The sequence below is a fragment of the Sarcophilus harrisii genome, chromosome 2, assembly GCF_902635505.1.
Source record: "Sarcophilus harrisii chromosome 2, mSarHar1.11, whole genome shotgun sequence".
Classification (NCBI taxonomy): Eukaryota; Metazoa; Chordata; class Mammalia; order Dasyuromorphia; family Dasyuridae; genus Sarcophilus; species Sarcophilus harrisii.
This window is the reverse complement of record NC_045427.1, coordinates 80,044,474-80,063,901: the sequence shown is the minus strand read 5'-3', so window position 1 is coordinate 80,063,901 and position 19,428 is coordinate 80,044,474.

Below are 19,428 nucleotides of genomic sequence, written 5' to 3'. Positions count from 1 at the left end.
AGATGCTGCTGATTATTTTAAGGAAAAGTCCATTTATTCCTATACTCTCAAGTGTTTTTAATAGGAATGGATGTTGGATTTTATCAAATGCTTTTTCTGCATCTATTGAGATGATCATATGGTTTTTGTTAATTTGGTTATTAACATGGCCAATTATATTGATAGTTTTCCTAATATTGAACCAGCCCTGCATTCCTGGTATAAATCCTACTTGATCATAGTGTATTATCTTGGAGATGATTTTCTGTAGTCTTTTTGCTAATATCTTATTTAAGATTTTAGCATCAATATTCATTAGGGAGATTGGTCTATAATTTTCTTTCTCTGTTTTCAACCTACCTGGTTTAGGTATCAGTACCATGTCTGTGTCATAGAAGGAATTTGGTAGAACTCCTTCATTCCCTATTTTATCAAATAATTTGTCTAGCATTGGGATCAATTGTTCTTTAAATGTTTGGTAGAATTCACATGTAAATCCATCTGGTATTGGGGATGTTTTCTTAGGGAGTTGTTTCATTGTCTGTCCTATTTCTTTTTCTGAAATAGGACTATTCAAGCAATTTACTTCCTCCTCTGTTAGCCTGGGAAGTCTATATTTTTGGAGGTAGTCATCCATTTCACTTAGATTATCAAATTTATTGGCATAAAGTTGAGCAAAATAACTCCTTATTATTTCTCTAATTTCCTCTTCATTGGTGGAAAGTTCTCCCTTTTCATTTTTAAGACTACTAATTTCATTTTCCTCCCTCCTTTGTCTAATCAGATTTACCAAAGGCTTATCTATTTTATTGGCTTTTTCATAGAACCAACTCTTAGTTTTATTAATTAGTTCAATAGTTTTTTTTAACTTTCAATATTTTTAATTTCTCCTTTTAATTTTAGAATTTCAAATTTATTATTTGATTGGGGGGGGTTAATTTGGTCTTTTTTTAGTTTTTTTAGTTGCAAGCCCAATTCAGTAATCTTTTCTTTCTCTGTTTTATTCAAGTAAGGCTCTAAGGATATAAAATTCCCTCTTATTACCGCTTTGGCTGCATCCCACAAATTTTGGTATGACGTCTCATTATTGTCAGTATCTTGAGTGAAATTATTAATTGTATCTATAATTTGCTGCTTCACCCAATCATTCCTTAAGATAAGATTGTTTAGTTTCTAATTACTTTTTGGTCTATTTACCCTTAACTTTTTGTTGAATGTAGTTTTTATTGCATCATGATCTGAAAAGAAAGCATTTACTATTTCTGCTTTCTTGCATTTATTTTTGAGGTCTTTATGTCCTAATATATGGTCACTTTTTGAATAGGTTCCATGAACTGCTGAGAAGAAAGTATGTTCGTTTCTGTCTCCATGCAATTTTCTCCAAAGATCTAACATACCTAATTTTTCTAATATTCTATTTATCTCTTTAATTTCTTTCTTATTTGTTTTGTGGTTTGGTTTGTCTAATTCTGAGAGTGCAAGGTTGAGATCTCCCACTATTACAGTTTTTTTGTCTATTTCTTCTTGCAACTCTCTTAACTTCTTCTTTAGGAACTTGGATGCCATACCACTTGGTGCATATATGTTTAATATTGATATTGTTTCGTTGTTTATGCTACCTTTTAGCAGTATGTAGTTTTCTTCCTTATCTCTTTTAATTAGATCAATTTTTGCTTTTGCTTGATCTGAGATAAGGATGGCTACCCCTGCTTTTTTGACTTCACCTGAAGCATAATAGATTTTGCTCCAGCCTTTTACCTTTACTCCATATGTATCTCTCTGTTTTAAATGTGTTTCTTGTAAACAACATATTGTAGGGTTCTGACTTTTGATCCAGTCTGCTATCTGCCTCCTCTTTATGGGGGAGTTCATCCCATTCACATTTACAGTTAGAATTACTAATTCTGTATTTCCTGCCATCCTAATAACCCCAGATTATGCTTTACTTTTTCTTGCCTCCCCCAACCCTCTTTCCCCTTTTTGAAGTTATGTACCCCACTTGTATCACGATGCTTACCCTCTTTAGAATCCCTCCCTCCCCCCCCTTTGAATCTTTTCCCCTTCCTTCCCTTATTAGTCTTTTTCTTTTCCCTTTTCCTCTCCCCCTTTTTTAATAAGGCGAGAGAGAATTTTCTCTAAAACAAATGTCAATTATTTTCTCTTTGAGCCAACTCTGATGAGAGTAAGATTCACACAATGTTCCTCCCCCTCTCTAAATTCCCTTAGATATGATAAGTTTCCTTTGCCTCTTTGTGGGATGTGGTTTCCCTCTTTTTATCCCTCCTTCCCACTATTCTGCCATCATCCCTTTTCCATATCTACTTCCCTTTTTTATGTTATATCAGTAAAATCAAATTATACATGTATTCTTTTTGTATATCCACAACAGAAATAAAATTATTAAGAGTTCTTTTTACCTTTTCTGCATCTCTTGATTCCTATGGTAAGAGATCAATTTTTTGTTTAGTTCTGGTTTTTTCCTTAGAAACAAATGAAATTCATTTGTTTCATTAAATGTCCATCTTCTTCCCTGGAAGAAAATGCTCAGCTTAGCTGGGGAGTTTATTCTTGGCTGCATTCCAAGTTCTTTTGCCTTTTGGAATATCAGATTCCTTCGATCCTTTAATGGGGAGGCAGCCAGATCTTGGGTGATCCTTATTGTGGCACCCCGGTATTTAAATTGTTTTTTTTTTTTTTTTTTTGGGTGCTTGTAAAATTTTTTCCTTGCTCTGATAGTTCTGAAATTTGGCCACAATATTCCTTGGGGTTTTTATTTTAGGGTCTCTTTCAGAAGGTGTTCGATGAATTCTTTCAATGTCTATTTTACCTTCTTTGACGATTTCATGTAAAATATTATCTAGGCTCTTTTTTTCATCATAATTTTCAGAAAGTCCAATAATCCTCAGATTCTCTCTCCTAGATCTATTTTCCAAGTCTGTCATTTTTGCAAGTAGATAATTCATGGTTTTTTCCAGTTTGTCCTTTTTTTGTTTTTGCTTGACTGATTCTTGCTGTCTCAATGAATTATTAGTTTCTATTTGTTCAGTTCTAATTTTTAAAGAATTATTTTCTTCATTAGCTTTTTTTACTTCTTTCTGTATATGTCCAATTGAATTTTTAAATGTATTGTTTTGCTCTGTGGAATTTTTTTCCATTTCACTAATTTTTTTTTTAGTGAATTATTTTCTTTTTCCAATTCACAGATCCTACTTTCTTGCGTGTTCTTTGTCTTTACCAATTCACAAACCCTACTTTCTAGTGAATTCTTTATTTTTTCCAATTCACAATTCTTACTTTCCTGAGATTTTTTTACTTTTTTCAATTCACAAATTTTGTTTCCCTGCACTTCCTGGGAATTTTTTATCTTTTCCAATTTGTATTTCAGGAAGTTGTTGCTCTCTTGCGAGGCTTCTCTTTCCTTTCCCCATTTATCTTCTAACTCTGTTTTGAGACTTTTAATGGTCTCTTCTATGAGAGCATCATGTAAAAGAAGACAGGTGACATTCCCCTTTGGGGTATTGTCTGGTGCATGTTTGCTATTAGTCTCTTCAGGTTTGCTGACCTGCTCTTTTTCTGCATAGAAGCTGTTGATTGTTCTTTTCATCTTTTTATTCATGTTCTAAAGCCTTTAGGGTATGCCTCCTAGGCAAGGGGGTTACCAGCTTCCTCTGCAGAACAGGAGAGATGTAAACGGGTTTCCGGCTCCCAGGTATGGGAATGCTCTCAGTGAGAGTTTTCCCTTCCCCTAACAGGAGGTGGATTCAGCAATGGCTGAGCTATCAAAGTGCCCCTTTGGGCTGTGTGGGTTAGCAATTGCCCTAAATTAGAGACTAAGGGGTGAAAGTGTCACTGCCCCAGCCCAGAGCCTCTTGTGGGGCTGTGGGTATTAGCAGCTGACCACAGACCCCTGATTTTACTGGAATTCTGCCCGGCAGTCTCTGCTCCAACATCTCTGCCCTAACGTCTCTGCCCGACAAACCCTTCGCAAACTCTATGGCCCTAAGCCAAGCCCCCCATTGTGCAGATTAGAGGCTAACCTGGGCTGTGCCCTCCTGCCATGCAGGTTCGCAACTGCCCCAAGGAAAAGCCCGTACTGCAGGTTGGGGCTGCAAGCTTGTGCTGTGATCTGTGCTCTCACTTTTGGTTTGAGGCTCTTCTCAGAAACTAATTTCTTTCCCAGTCTATGCTGATCTCCCCCCGGCCCCGGAACAAACCTTTTTTGGCGAGAATGCAGATTTTCTTCAGCTGGTGAGTTGTTATACTTTTTATCTTTATGAATTGTAGCAGTCAAGACTATTTTTGAGGCCTGATATAATATTGATGAAGAGGGTAAGAGAAGAGCTTAGAAAGTCGCGTGTGTCTTCTCCACCATCTTGGCTCCGCCCCCAGAAATGTTTCTTTTAAAATATTTCAGTATTTTAAAATTTAAGCTAATTCTAACCAAATACTACTTCCCTCTCTAATCAAAATATTCCTGTCAAATTCCCCAGAGAGCACAGCTTAGCATCCTTTTGAGACTGCAGCTAGATAAAACACTGTCCATTGATATTCTGGAATGAGGTACAAAAGACAAGATTTCTGTGTGCCCCATTGCCACTCTAATACTTCCTCACATGCATTACCACAAATTTGTGGTAATGCTTTTTTTTTCTTTGCTCATAAGAAAATAATATGGTTCAGAATATGTTCAGCATAAATATATTCCAAAAAACATAAAACTAAGTAGGTTAGAATATACAGCAGCAAAATAAAGATGTCAGAAACCCAAGTTCTATATACAAACATTCATTCTGTTAATTAAAATGTTCCTTTCCCCACTGAAACATTCAGTTTAATAATCCAAAATTATTTGGCTTCTAAACCTATCCCTTGGTCCTACCATCAAACTTGCTTTAAAGTTTCTCCTCCATATTCTTAAAGATGGAATATAGTTAGTATTTATGTAGCAATTTAGTTTTTCCAGATCATTTCCTTCTCCAAAATTCTGAGTTAGGTATTAAAGTATTTTTGCCACCAAATGAGAGCTAAAGAAAGTAAATAATTTGCCCAAGTGATGGCTAGTGATTATTCACAAAAATGATTCATGGGGAACTTTACAGATCTTGCTAAAAAGCAAGTTCTATGTAGTTTGACCCTATGACCTATGGTTAGGAGAAGATAACTCTGTACTCCTTCATTCCTTCCTCAGATTGAGGAACAACATGGTTGTTCAATCTGAGGTCCCATGGTTGTTAATAAAACAGTTTTCCTTTCCTCCTCTGGACAAGACATTATCATATGGGGCAAAAGCAACCATAAAAGAAAAAAATGCCAATCTTCTGAGAAATAATTAGACTAAATTAAGCTCAAAATCATTATGGAAACTATAGTGCCTAAAGGGAAAGTGAAAGTGTGGAACCTGAATGTAGAAAAGACATACAAGCACACTGGAGACTAGGGGATGAGAACTGAGAAAGAAAACAACCACAATATATACATAATAAAAAGAAGGTAGGAGGGAACATAATTTATTTAATTTATTAAATACTTACTGTTTTCCAGGCCCTGTGTCATTTGATATTCACACCAAAGATGTGAAGTTCTGATTATTATTCCCCTTTTATGTTTCAGGAAACTGAGGCATAGAGAGATTGTAACTTGCTCAGGGTCACATAGAAAAAAAGTATGCAAGGTTGGATTTGAAACTAGTTTTTTTTGACTCTAGCTCTATATCTATTGTGCCACCTAGCTGTCTTGTGTAAGATTTGGAAAAAGAGGATGATATTTCAAACCCAGATTTTGACAATTTCTTTCTTTGTACCTTCAGTCAAATCCCTAAAGCTCTCAGCCTCTTTTTCAAAGATATACGTGTACATACACACATAAATGTGTGTATATATATATATATATATATATATGTCTATTACAATATACTATATATTATACAGTATATTACTTATATACAATATGTCCTACAAGATGCTCTATATAATAAATGCAATATATTTATAAATGTGAAATATATGTAATGTGTTTGTTTATAATGATATAAATATATATATATATATATATATTTTATATATATATATATAAAATTCCAGAATAGCAATGTGTATATATAAATATACAGAAACGGAAAGATGTATGTAAAACGAAGGGTCTAAACTATCCCAGAAGTAACTCTCTATTCACTTATGCCAGTTCTTTCAGCACCTAAAACATAGTTTTCTGGCACATACTTTAAACAATTAAAGTCAGGTTAATATTCTGTTATTATGGATTTAAACTTCTTTTTGATATAAAAGTCCTACTTGCAGATTTCATTTTGTCCCTTCAAATACAATTTTTTTTTTCTTTTTGACAGAAAAGCATTTGAAAATGGGACCCTTTTGCCTTCCCTCAATAGATATCCTTCACTGTCTTTTCCACTTAGAATGCTGGCCTTTTTATTCTATATTTTCCTCCTTTTTCTAACATTTAAGAAATAAAAATAAAATAGAATTTAGTACTATTTTGTTATTCTATGCTTTCTTCTCCTGTGATAGTCTATTGAGTTTATAAATATAAACAACATTCTTATAGGACAGTTTCAAACTTCTGTATGTATCCCTCATTTCCTGATTTTAAACCCTATCTTCTGCATTTATCTTTCTCCCCCTAAGTTATTGGTAATTTTGTCTTTCTATACCACTGTCTTTAGATATTTCCATCCCCCTCCTTTTTCTCTTCACTGGAATAATTTCTCTTTGTGACTTTAAGTATTTAAAGTTTCCTATTCTACTAAACTTGCGTTTTTCCATAGAAGTTTAATCAGTAAGTCAGCAAACACTTATAGAAGAACTTAGAATGTGGCTAGGTGCTGTTCTAAGCACTGTGGATAAATCAACAACAGCAAAACAAATAGGCTCTGACTTCAAGAAATTTGCATTTTAATAGGCAACTCAATGTGTAATATTGAAGTTATTTTTATATTTGCCAAGATGTGAAGTTCAAGTTATATAAACAAAATATAAGAAAATTGAAAGTAATTCTTAGAAGAAGACACTACAATGGAGATATCAGGAAATAATATCTATGGAATGTTGAATTTCAGCTGTGTTGAAGGAAGCCAGGTAATCTATCAGAGAGAGAATTTCTCCATTCTCTCTTAGCTACATGCCCCAGGAAGTGAGCAGACATCTCTGTTATTAGATTAACAAGTAATTGTATCAGTAGTTCTCAATGTGGGTTCACCTATCACTGCCATTCATTTCCTCTTTCTCTGACCTTCAGAGATGGATTCTCAGAGGGAAAAGTCTGTATCCTCACATCATTGTACTTTGGAAAACATGCAATTGCCTCTGTTTCAAAGTATTCATCTCCCTTTTCTTCAGAAACTTACTCTAATGCATTTCTTAGCTCTGAACATTTACTGGTATACCCAAAGGGGTAATGAAAAGTAAAATTAGAATTACTGAAACAGTAATGCACTAATTTTTTTTTAAATCAGGAACTATTTTAAAAATCATGAATAATAATAGAAAACATAAGAATATGACCTTCTTGAGAGAAAGGATAGTCTTTTCTATTTTTCTTTATATCCCTACAGCTTAGTCCAATTCAAGAAATATAGTAAACAATAAGAAATATAAATTTGTAAAGTCAACTTTCTCTGTTCATTCAGTTAGAATTAGTCCACAATGCATTATAGGAATACTAAAATGATATTAAAGGAAATTTTATTATGAGCATATATATATTATTTTTACTATAAGTATAATTTAAAGATTGAACCTGATGGATTATGTGATTATGTTACTGACTAGTTTATCAGTTGTTAATGGTATGTGGTTCCAAATTTGTCTATAGTTTTTTTTTTTTTTTTTTTACAAATGCAATCTTTATGTTTATCTGTGAACACAAATAGGAAAGGCCTTTGCAGTCCATCTATTGCAACCTTATTTTATATTTAAGGAAATTAAAGCTTTGAATTATGGTATTTTTCTAATGTAACAGGTTATAGATTTTCTTATGCAAAATCTAGGGTTTATTCTCCTGTTCTAAAGTAGTTCTCCGTGTTATGTTTCCTTAGTATATTGTAGGTTAATTGAGAACAAGAAATATCTTAAATTTTTATATCTTTCTTTAGCATAATATTTGATACAGAGAAGTTATTGATTAATTGATAAAAATGCAAGTATCTGGGCTAGGGTACTTTCACCATTGGTTTCTAACTAAAATTCCTTAAATATCCCACAATCCCTTAGCTGCTTAAGAGGTTTCATTTTGTCTTTGTGTACCCACAATGTAACTACATTCCTTTCTCTGATCAGATGTCTAATAAAAGTTTGATATTTTGTATTCAATACTTTTACTCAATAAAGTTTTAATACAAAATGACAAAGATTTATTTGAAATGTCAAGTATCTATACCTATTTGAAAAATTGGATTCCTTATAGTCCTCTCCACATCTTAATTTTTTAAAATGCATATTGTGATAAATATACTGTCTTAGTATTTAGAAGACATAGACTGAAACATAGGTCTGTCCCTTTTTACCTGTATAACTTTGGGCAAATCATTTCTCTTTCTGGTCTCAAATTTCCTTATCTGTCCATCAAAAAGGATTTATTAAGTATCTAATAGGTGTCAGGTACTGTGCCGAGTGTTAGGGATGTGAGAAAAGGCAAAAGAAAATCCCTGTCATCAAGGAATGCATAATTTGAAAGGAGAGACAATAAGCAAACAAATAAATAAATACAAGATACATACTCATTAAATAGGAAATAATTATTGAAGAACTAAATTAGAATCAAGAATGATTAGAAAATGTTTTATATTAAATATACAAATGGAGTCAGGCAAGCCAGAAGATAGAGATAGAAAAGGAAAACATTTAGTTATGTTATGGCACAATTATGGGATCCAGCTGAGAAAATTTTCAGAGGTAAGAGATATAATATCTTGTATATGTAACAGCAAGGATGACTATGTCACTGGATCAAAGAGATTTAGAGGTGAGGTGGCAATGTAAGGTAAAATAAAAGAAAGGGGGGAGGGGGTTGCTGCTAAGTTATTAAAGACTTTGAGTGACAAAGAGAGGACATTGTGTTTGATTTTGGAAGTGAAAGTAAGGCACTGGAGTTTATTGAATACCTGGGTAACTTGAATGGAGCTGTGCTTTAAGAAAATCACTTTGGTCACTGAATAGAGGAAGGACTGGAATGAGAAAAGACTTGTGATAAATAGACTAGTTTGTAGACTATTGGATTAGTCTGGGAGAGAGGTGATGAGAGATCCCATCACAGTGCCAGTATCAAAAGATAGAAGGGTGAATATTTGAGAGATGTCAAAATGTCTGAAAGGCAATGGAAAATACAGGAGTAGTCAGTAAAGAGATCTGAGTAGGATAGATAGATTTAAGAATCATCATCATAAATATGATAATTAAATTAACTGGTGCTAATGAAATCACCAAGTACAGTCATATAAAGGGAGAAAAGGATTAAGGACAAAGCCCTGGAGAACAAGTGATCATGACATAGAAGAAGATCTAGCAAAGGAGATTTAGCAGTTGATATGAGATAAGTAGAAGGAGAATCAGGAGACAATGAAGTTCCAAAACCCCAAGGAGAAAAGAATGAAGAAGAGAATGATTGACAATGTCAAAAGTCATAAGGAAGATGATTAAGACTCTTGGATTTGGCAATTAGAAGATCACTAATAATTTTGGAGAGAACAGATTTGGGGGCGAGATGAAATTAGAAGTGAAATTCGGGGAAATTAAGAAGAAAACAAGAAGTAGAGGTATATGTAATGTTTCTCATTAGCTTTGCCACAAAGGATACAAGAGAAATTGGATGATGCTAGGGATGGAAGGATCAAATGAAAGGTTGCTTTTGTTTGTTGGTTGGTTGTTTCGTTTTTTGAGGATAGGGCTCACATGGACATGTTTTTGTGCAGTAGAAAAGGAATGGGGAAGAGAGAGAGAGAGAGAGAGAGAGAGAGAGAGAGAGAGAGAGAGAGAGAGAGAGAGAAGAGAAGAGAAGAGAAGAGAAGAGAAGAGAAGAGAAGAGAAGAGAAGAGAAGAGAAGAGAAGAGAAGAAGGAGGAGCAGGAGGAAGAGGAGGAAAAGGAGGAGGAAGAGGAAAAGGATGAGATGAGAATGAGGATGATAGAAAGGGTAATATGTTGGATAAGATAAGGTGTAATTTGATCACTCCTGCAGGTAAAGGGGTTGTTCTTGTCAAGGAATAATGTTACTTCTTTGTGTTAAACAGGGATGAAGAATAGCTAATACCAAAAGGTAGTCATATGAAATGAGGAAGAAGGGAGAAAAGGGGTCTCAATGACCTTGTTTTTTGTTTTTTGTTTTTTCCTGTTAAATATGAGATGTCTTCATGTAAGAGTGTAAGGGGAGGAGGAAACATGGAAAATTTGGATTAGAAAGTTTCAAAGATCCTTTTTTGGAAAATGGGACAATGAGTTAGTTAGTAAGGGAGGTATAGTCTAATTGCCTAGAAATAATGAGGGCCCAGTTGAGGTTGTATAACATAAATGAGTAGTGAATTTGATCAAAATAGTTATATGATGTTTTTGTTGGTTGTTTTACCCCCCAAAACTTTCTTCTAGCAGCACATGTGTATGAGTAAAGGTAACTGATGACATCTGTAAAAATGAAAAGATTCCATAAAATGAACTCTAAAATATTTCCAGCTCTAAATTAATGATATTGATATCAGTCAGGATAACTTTATTCAAGTACTTCCTCTATTATTCACTAACTGGACAAGACACTTCTTGTCTCCAGGCAACTCTCGAAATATGTAAACTTCAGAGAAACTGTTAATCTGTTGTACTAGAGGAGATCTGCTCACTGGATTTCCTAATACAAATGAAGTCACTGGTTCTGGATAGGGAGAAAAATTAAAGTTGAATATTTTTGCTAAACAACAGTTCCAAAGCTACAATGTATTTTATAGAAAAAAATAAAAAAAACTTCTGCTATAGAATTCTAAGAGTAACAATACAGCAGTACTCTAGAATAAAAAATAAGATATATCTTCCTTCTAATTATTTTCCTACTGTTTTGTTTACATTGTCCAGCATAAATAGCATTTTATGAGAATTTTCACTCCAAAGTGACTTGGAACAAAAAATCAGAAGTCTCAAATAATAAAATTCTAGGGTAAAAAATTATGTTACTAATTAGTTGTGAATATGTGAGGAGATTGTAACCACTAGAGCCTCATTTTCTTTATCTTTTCAGTGATTATTTTTTTTGCTTCAGTTCTGATAAAAATATAAAATTGCACAAAATGAATATTTATATATAGTATATATACATATAAATGATTGTATAGAAATAAAATTGATTTTATTTTCTGATTACTGGCCATTTAACATTTTTGAATAGAAGAAAATAAGAGCCTTTTATGAGTTATTCCACAAGACTCTTAGGGTTTCTACTGTAAGACACTTCTTCGAATGGCAAAAATGGTAAAAAATTCTAAGATGGTGATTCAGTTCTCCACCACCAGTTCCAGTAAATGAAAGGATAATCCCCAGTTTCTCTTGTATTGTAGCAGAGTCATGGAAATGCTCATTAAGTTTAGACTCCAAATAAATCCTAATGGTTCTTTTCCTAACAAGCTGAACCAATGTTTTAAATTAAAACTAGACATCCTGGTGAGATAATATTACCACTGGCTCTTTCATGCTTTTCTTTCAATAAATCACTTTCTTGTTAACTTTTTTAAGATGCTCAGAGTTTTTGGACTATGAACACAAAACATTTTTTCTATACATGTATACATGTTTATGTATAATATGTATACATGCATATATACATATTATACATATATAACAACATATTGTGGTCCTACATGTGTATATTTGTGTATATGGGCAGCTAAGTGATGCAGTAGATGGAGTGCTGGGTTTCAAGCCAGGAAAACTCATCTTCATTAGTTCAAATCAAACCTCAGACACTTCTTACCTATGTGACCCTGAGCAAGTCACTTAACTCTCTTTGCCTCAATTCCTCACTTCTAAACTGAGCTGGAAAAAGATATTGGAAAAGCATTGCATTATCTTCAGCCAAAAAAAAAAAAATCCCAAATAGGGTCATGAAGAGTCATCCATGACTGAAAAATAACTGAAGTGTGTGTGTGTGTGTGTGTGTGTGTGTGTGTGTGTGAATGAATAGATCTTTTTTGTCCTTTTATATTAATGGAAGGCAGTGACTCTACCTCATAGTAATTTTGCCTCTTGCTGAAATTGTGATCCCATTATTTTAAGCCTGTATGTTTCCACAGATGTCCTCAAGTGTTCCTAAATGTATAAAAGGGAAGGAGGAGTGGATTTTATTTCCTTATTAGCCTGATAATTTCAATTTCTTACTTTTGTTTCTAATCATACTGTTTTGATACCCAATCTATTGTTTACTCTCCTGCCCAGCCTCTCTGTTCTATATTTTGGGCTTGCTTTACTTTGTCTATCCTTTCTAAGAAATGACATAGCTTTTAATATCTTGTAAAATATCAGGTATCTATGTATGGAGAGCAGCAAAAATAAAATAGTATGAGAAATTAAGAGGGAAAATTAAATAAGTTGAAATTGAGATTTTAATTGAGGTAAATATTAAAGAATTGAATGGTCATCTCAATACAATTGACATAAACCATCCCAAAACACAATCTTAAATAAATATACTTCAGTCATATTCTTTACTACATCCTCACAGCGTTATTTTTAAGAAAGTGTTTGTGAACTTTATAAAACTATATAAATGTCAGTTATCTTTATTAATATTTGCATCATTTTGTTATAAAACTAAGACTCTATTTAGCCTTTGTCTATAGGGCTTAATATTTTCTCACTTAAAGTGATATGCTACTGTTTAAAATACTTAAATAGTGGAAAAGGCTAAATTTTGAAGTAAGTTAAAGATGCACTTGGAGTATCTTCAAGAGACACATTTTAAAATCCCAATGTAATTTGAGTTGTAGCTATAACATGGGGAAAATATACTCTTAATTATTATTTTGCTCATCATTCTTGGTGATGTCCTGAAATGAATCCCCTATGGAGCTTTAATTTTTATACCCTTCTGATGATGCATTGGAATTTAGCATATAAAAATAAAATTTAATCTTCTTTAATGTCATACATTTTATAAATGCAATTTAACTCTGAGCAATTACTTCTAAAATTAAAGGATTTAACAGAAGGGAACTGAACTGTAAGCTAGAGAAAATTTGAAGACATCTCATTTCCTTCAGCACCATCTAATTAAATGAGTATGTGAAAGTTCATATCTATGTTTTATTCCATCTTACCCCTATCCTTTTCCTTCCTATTCAAACAAGGACTCTACAGCAGTCTTTAGATATTCCCACACCCAATTCGGTTTTCTCAAATATCCCATGCTGAGCTACTTTATTTTAAAATGAAATGCCCTTGAAATGACTTGTGTACTTTGATGTTTGCAAAAGTTAATTATTTTTTCAAAAGAAATTAAATCAAACCTAATGCATCTGGGAAGATTAATTACAAACTATTCTAAGAAACTAATCTATGGCGAACATGATGTGAATCTATATAGCACAGTTTTAAATGTTTGCACAGGACAAATTCAGAATCTGAAAATTGTAAGAGACCTCAGTAACTAATTACTTCACCCTATGCACAAAATAAGTCCATAGTTGAAACACACTCAACAAATAATCATATAATTTGCTTAGAGACTAGCTATGGGAGAGAATCCATGACATCTTAAGGCAGACTAAATCAGTGCTAGTGAATGGACTCTGGAATGAAGCCAAAGAATTTCAATTCTACTTCTCTGTTAAGTATTTAATGGTGGTCATCAGGCACACTTTTCATCAGACTAAGTATCTTTATATCCTTTCTTCAGTGAAGAAATATTTAAATCTATCTATCATGTATCTATTTATCCATCCATCTATTCAGCTGAAGAAAGAAAATGACTAAGCAGAGAACATCTAGATAAGGTAAAGAGAATCGTGAGGATCTATAATGTGATCATGTGTGATATATAATATACAAAGAGATGCTTAGAGATAGAAATATAATGGATAGATAGGTAAAATGCTCTCTGATTAATGTCTTTCATCAATTGAATTATGCATTGATGTTTTCTGATCAGGAGAAAATGCAATAAGGTTATCCCTTCCTCATTCAATATAGATATAGTAAATTCAATAACTCATTACATGCATTCTCTTTGTTCCCCAAATCAGTGAAAAATAAGACTGTTCCATTTAGCATCTCCCATTTGGAAAGAGAATTAAAAAGTTCCCCATTTTGATCATGACATGTTTAATCTGGGATAACACTACTTTCTTAATAAAAAATAATCACTTAAAAAAAAAAAGCTATCAATTATGTAGTAGTTCCAGGTTTTCCATGCACCTTGCCAATGTTATCTTAATAAATTCTCTTAGCAAATCTGCAAGAGTAAAACTGCTGTGAAAGTTCCTTGGAAAATTTCATGGAAAGTTTTGGGGAAAGTCTCATATCACCAATAAAGTGGTGTGTTAGTCACACTGAAAAATGAATAGCCTTATAGACTTCATGACAGCAGAACTCATATTCTATTTAAGCATGCCATTTTCAATAGAACCTACCACTTTGTAAAAATATTTAATTTTTAAAAAATTTTACTCAGGAACCTATTTCATAAATAATATTCTTATCAAAGCAACTTGATACATAATTTCTCACCCACCAATTTATTGTTTTCCTTTTAATTTTGGCTGCACTAGTTTTGTTTTTAATTTCAAGTAGTCAAAATTATCCTATATCATAGGATCCTCTATACCTCTTATTTGGACATAAACTCTTGCATGGAATATAGCCAAGATGCAGAGTAAAAGCAGGGATTCACCTAGCTGTCCCAAATTCTCCTTGAAACAACTTTAAAATAACAAATCAGGAAGTCTCCACATCTGTGAGATCACAGATCACTCAAAGTATTATAATCTTATCTTCCCAAACTAGCATATCTGTTCTTATCTCAGTGGGCTTGCACATAGTAAGAGTAGAAGCAATGTTTATTAAATGAATAGACTCTTTTTTTTTTCCTATTTTTTTTTAATTTAATAGCCTTTTATTTACAGGATATATACATGGGTAACTTTACAGCATTAACAATTGCCAAACCTCTTGTTCCAATTTTTCACCTCTTACCCCCCCCCTAGATGGCAGGATGACCAGAAGATGTTAAATATATTAAAATATAAATTAGATACACAATAAGTATACATGACCAAAACGTTATTTTGCTGTACAAAAAGAATCAGACTCTGAAATATTGTACAATTAGCTTGTGAAGGAAATCCAAAATGCAGGTGTGCATAAATATAGGGATTGGGAATTCAATGTAATGGTTTTTAGTCATCTCCCAGAGTTCTTTTTCTGGGCATAGCTAGTTCAGTTCATTACTGCTCCATTAGAAATGATTTCGTTGATCTCGTTGCTGAGGATGGCCAAGTCCATCAGAACTGGTCATCATATAGTATTGTTGTTGAAGTATATAATGATCTCCTGGTCCTGCTCATTTCACTCAGCATCAGTTCCTGTAAGTCTCTCCAGGCCTTTCTGAAATTATCCTGTTGGTCATTTCTTACAGAACAGTAATAGTAATATTCCATAATATTCATATACCACAATTTATTCAACAATTCTCCAACTGATGGACATCCATTCAATTTCCAGTTTTTAGCCACTACAAAATGGACTGCCACAAACATTCGTGCACATACAGGTCCCTTTCCCTTCTTTATAATCTCTTTGGGATATAATCCCAGTAGTAACACTGCTGGATCAAAGGGTATGTACAGTTTGATAACTTTTTGAGCATAGTTCCAAACTACTCTCCAAAATGGTTGGATTTGTTCACAACTCCACCAACAATGCATCAATGTCCCAGTTTTCCGCATCCTCAACAATCATCATTATTTTTCCTGTCATCTTAGCCAATCTGACAGGTGTGTAGTGGTATCTTAGAGTTGTCTTAATTTGCATTTCTCTGATTTATAATGACTTGGAGCATCTTTTCATATTACTAAAATAGTTTCAATTTCTTCATCTGAGAATTGTCTGTTCATATCCTTTGACCATTTTTCAATTGGAGAATGGCTTGATTTTTTATAAATTAGAGTTAATTCTCTATATATTTTGAAATGAGGCCTTTATCAGGAACCTTTGACTGTAAAAATATTTTCCCAGTTTATTGCTTCCCTTCTAAACTTGTCTGCATTAGTTTTGTTTGTACAAAAACTTTTCAGTTTGGTGTAATCGAAATTTTCTATTTTGTGATCAGTAATGATCTCTAGTTCTGCTTTGGTCATAAAGACCTTCCCCTTCCACAGGTCTGAGAGGTAAACTATCCTGTGTTTCCTCTAATTTATTAATAATTTCATTCTTTATGCCTAGGTCATGAATCATTTTGACCTTATCTTGGTGTACGGCGTTAAGTATGGATCAATGCCTAGTTTCTGCCATATTAGTTTCCAATTTTCCCAGCAATTTTTATAAAACAGTAAGTTCTTATCCCAAAAGCTGGGATCTTTGGGTTTGTCAAAGTCTAGGTTGCTATATTTGTTGACTGTTTTATCCCTTGAACCTAATCTATTCCACTGATCAACTAATCTATTCCTTAGCCAATACCAAATAGTTTTGGTAACTGCTGCTCTGTAATATAACTTTAGATCTGGTAAGCTAAGCCACCTTCATTTGATTTTTTTTTCATTAATTCCTTGAAATTCTTGACCTTTTGTTTTCCATATGAATTTTGTTGTTATTTTTTCTAGGTCATTAAAATAGTTTTTTGGGAGTCTGATTGGTATAGCGCTAAATAAATAGATTAGTTTTGGTAATATTGTCATCTTTATTATATTTGCTCGCCCTATCCAAGAGCATTTAATATTTTTCAGTTAGTTTATCTGACTTAATTTGTGTGAAAAGTGGTCTGTAATTTTGCTCATAAAGTTTCTGATTTTCCTTGGAGATAAATTCTAAATATTTTATATTATCAGTAGTTACTTTAAATGGAATTTCTCTTTGTAACTCTGACTGTTGGATTTTGTTAGTGATATATAAGAATGCTGATGACTTATGTGGGTTTATTTTATAACCAGCAACTTTGCTAAAGTTGTGGATTATTTCAATAACTTTTAGCAGAATCTCTGGGTTCTCTAAGTATACCATCATGTCATCGACAAGAGTGATAATTTGGCTTCCTCATTGCCTATTCTTATTCCTTTAATCTCTTTCTCAGCTCTTATTGCCAAAGCTAGCATTTCTAATACAATACTAAATAGTAACGGTCATAGTGGGCAACCTTGTTTCACTCCAGATCTTATTGGGAATGGTTGCAGTTTGTCTCCATTACATATGATGCTTACTGATGGTTTTAAATAGATGCTGCTGATTATTTTAAGGAAAAGTCCATTTATTCCTATACTCTCAAGTGTTTTTAATAGGAATGGATGTTGGATTTTTATCAAATGCTTTTTCTGCATCTATTGAGATGATCATATGGTTTTTGTTAATTTGGTTATTAACATGGCCAATTATATTGATAGTTTTCCTAATATTGAATCAGCCCTGCATTTCTGGTATAAATCCTATTTGATCATAGTGTATTATCCTGGAGATGATTTTCTGTAGTCTTTTTGCTAATACCTTATTTAAGATTTTAGCATCAATATTCATTAGGGAGATTGGTCTATAATTTTCTTTCTCTGTTTTCAGCCTACCTGGTTTAGGTATCAGTACCACGTCTGTGTCATAGAAGGAATTTGGTAGGACTCCTTCATTCCCTATTTTATCAAATAATTTATATAGCATTGGGGCCAATTGTTCTTTAAATGTTTGAGTAAAATTCATGTAATCCATCTGGTCCTGGGGATGTTTTCTTAGGGAGTTGTTTAATTGCTGTTCTATTTCTTTTTCTGAAATGGGACTATTCAAGCCAATTACTTCCTCCTCTGTTAGTCTGGGAAGTCTATATTTTTGGAGGTAGTAACCCATTTCACTTGGGTTATCAAATTTATTGGCATAAAGTTGAGCAAAATAACTCCTTATTATTTCTCTAATTTCCTCTTCATTGGTGGAAAGTTCTCCCTTTTCATTTTAAGACTACTAATTTCATTTTCCTCCTCCTTTTTCTAATCAGATTTACCAAAGGCTTTGTCTATTTTATTGGCTTTTCATAGAAACAACTCTTAGTTTTATTAATTATTTCAATAGTTTTTTACTTTCAATATTTTTAATTCCTCCTTTTAATTTTAGAATTTCCAATTTAGTATTTGATTGGGGGTTTTTTAATTTGGTCTTTTTTAGTTTTTTAGTTGCAAGCCCAATTCATTAATCTTTTTCTTTCTCTGTTTTATTTAGTAAGCCTCTAAGGATATAAAATTCCCTCTTATTACCGCTTTTGGCTGCATCCTACAAATTTTGGTATGATGTCTCATGATTGTCATTATCTTGGTGAAATTATTAATTGTATCTATAATTTGCTGCTTCACCAATCATTCTTTAAGATAGATTGTTTAGTTTCCAATTACTTTTTGGTCTATTTCCCCTAACTTTTTTGTTGAATGTAGTTTTATTGCATCATGATCTGAAAAGCATTTACTATTTCTGCTTTCTTGCATTTAATTTTGAGGTCTTTATGTCCTAATATATGGTCAATTTTGAATAGGTTCCATGAACTGCTGAGAAGAAAGCATATTCCTTTCTATCTCCATTCAATTTTCTCCAAAGATCCAGCATACCTACTTTTTCTAATATTCTATTTACTTCTTTAATTTCTTTCTTATTTGTTTTGTGGTTTGATTTGTCTAATTCTGAGAGTGCAAGGTTGAGATCTTCTACTATTACAGTTTTGTTGTCTATTTCTTCTTGCAACTCTCTTAACTTCTCCTTTAGGAAGTTGGTGCCTACCACTTGGTGCATATAGTGTTTAATATTGATATTGCTTCGTTGTTTATGCTACCCTTTAGCAGAATGTAGTTTCCTTCTTATCTCTTTTTAATTAGATCAATTTTTACTTTTGCTTGATCTGAGATAAGGATGCTACCCTCTTTTGACTTCACCTGAAGCATAATAGATTTTGCTCCAGCCTTTTACCTTTACTCTATATGTATCTCCTGCTTTAAATGTGTTTCTTGTAAACAACATATTGTAGGGTTCTGACTTTTGATCCACTCTGCTATCTGCCTCCTCTTTATGGGGGAGTTCATCCCATTCACATTTACGGTTAGAATTACTAAATCTGTATTTCCTATCATCCTAATAACCCCAGATTGTGCTTTACTTATTCTTGCCTCCCCAACCCTCTTTCCCCTTTTAAACTTATGTACCCCTCTTGTATCACGATGCTTACCCTTTTTATAATCCTCCCTCCCCTTTGAGTCTTTTCCCCTTCCTTCCTATTACTCTTTTTCTTTTCCTTTCCTC